Source organism: Bison bison, unplaced genomic scaffold (assembly GCF_000754665.1).
Source record: "Bison bison bison isolate TAMUID 2011002044 unplaced genomic scaffold, Bison_UMD1.0 scf7180017851711, whole genome shotgun sequence".
NCBI lineage: Eukaryota > Metazoa > Chordata > Mammalia > Artiodactyla > Bovidae > Bison > Bison bison.
Window position 1 is genome coordinate 1,881 of NW_011482284.1, and position 2,057 is coordinate 3,937.

A 2,057-nucleotide genomic window follows, 5' to 3' on the forward strand; every position below is an offset into this window, starting at 1 on the left:
TTTAAGCCAACTTTTTCACTCTCCACTTTCACTTTCATCAAGAGGCTTTTTAGTTCCTCTTCACTTTCTGCCGTAAGGGTGGTGTCATCTGTATATCTGAGGTTATTGATATTTCTCCCGGCAATCTTGATTCCAGCTTGTGCCTCTTCCAGCCCAGCGTTTCTCATGATGTACTCTGTATATAAGTTAAATAAGCAGGGTGATAATATCCAGCCTTGACGTACTCCTTTTCCTACTTGGACCAGTCTGTTGTTCCATGATAGCCCATGGGAATTTGCTCTATGGCTCAGAAAACTCAAACAGGGGCTCTGTACCAACCTAGAGAGGTGGGATGGGGAGGGAGGTTCGAAAGGCAGGGAGTATATGTATACCTATGGCTGATTCATACTGAGGTTTGACAGAAAACAACATAATTCTTTAAAGCAATTATCCTTCAATTAAAAAAGTAAATTAATTTAAAAATATTTGATCTAGACTCAGAAAAAAACAAAAACTCAACATTCAGAAAACTAAGATCATGGCATCCGGTCTCATCACTTCATGGCAAATAGATGGGGAAACAATGGAAAAAGTGAGAGACTTTATTTTCTTGGGCTCCAAAATCACTGCAGATGGTGACTGCACCCATGAAATTAAAAGACGCTTGCTCCTTGGAAGAAAAGCCATGACCAACCTAGACAGCATATTAAAAAGCAGAGACATTACTTTGCCGACAAAGGTCGTTGTAGTCAAAGCTATGGTAGTCATGTATGGATGTGAGAGTTAGACTATTAAGAAAGCTGAGCACTGAAGAATTGATGCTTTTAAAGTGTGGTGTTGGAGAAGACTCTTGAGAGTCCCTTGGACTGCAAGGAGATCAAACCAGTCAATATTCATTAGAAGAACTGATGCAGAAGCTGGAACTGCAATACTTTGGCCACTTGAAGCAAAGAACTGACTCATTGGAAAAGACCCTGATGGTGGGAAAGATTGAAAGGAAAAGGAGAAGAGGGCAGCAGAGGATGAGATGGTTGTTTGCCATCATCGACTCTATGGACATGAATCTGAGCAAACTCTGGGAGATAGTGAAGGACAGGGGAGCCTGGCGTGCTGCAGTCCATGGGGTCGCAAAGAGTCAGACACGACTTAGCGGCTGAACAACTATAGTGCGTGTACTTTATTGTCTCCTTGACGTGTGAACACAAATTTTGCTTCAGTCTCTGCCCTGCAAGAGTGCCTGCTGGCGCAGCAGGCATTCAGTTAACGTGTGTTGAATTTATAACTGTTTCCCAGGTTTCCCCTCAACACCCCTTGGGCTGAAGATCTTGGGAGGACTTCCCGGGCCGCTCCCCAAGTCACCATAGGACGTTCTGGAAGACAGAAGGTCCTGTATCTGTGCTGTGCATCTAGCCCTTGACACATGGACAGCGCGACCAAGGAACTGGCCCGGCGGCTGGTGGCTACCGTGCTGAATATTGCCGCCCCTGCCTCAGGATAGCACCCCCGTTGCGACTGCTTCCTAGTCCGGGCCCTGCCTCAGGGCGGGCGGCAAGGCCGCACACGAGGTCGGGGCTCAGTAGGAGCTTGTGGGGGCGAGAACGTGTGGGCTCAGGAGAGAAACGGAGCTCTCGGGTGAAGGGAGGGAGGGAGGAGGTCACCCCGGGAAGACGCACTCAGCGGCAGAATCAACGCCCGCAGGCGCGAACCAGCTACTGTCCTTCCGAGCCACGTGCGGCTCAACCCAGAGAAAACCGCCCAGCCCATCAGAAGCCCCGCCCACTCGGACACGCCCCGCCCCCGCGCCTGCGCAGGCGCAGATGCGGCCGCTCGTCCTGCGCCTCTTCCGGCTAGCAGATTGGCGGCAGATTCGTTACGGGCAACCTGCGGGAACCCGCGCCCCGAGCTCAGATATTTAGTGCCATCTCTTTAGGCCCCGAGAGTCCTTGCTGTGTGCCACGTGAGCTGGGCCTCGAACTGAGCGCTGAGCGGGCCTCGAGGGCCGTGGCGAATCGGCGAACGGTGGGCATTGGCGGAGCGAGCGGGGCCGCGGCACACCACTGCAACTCGGTGGGCCCGAG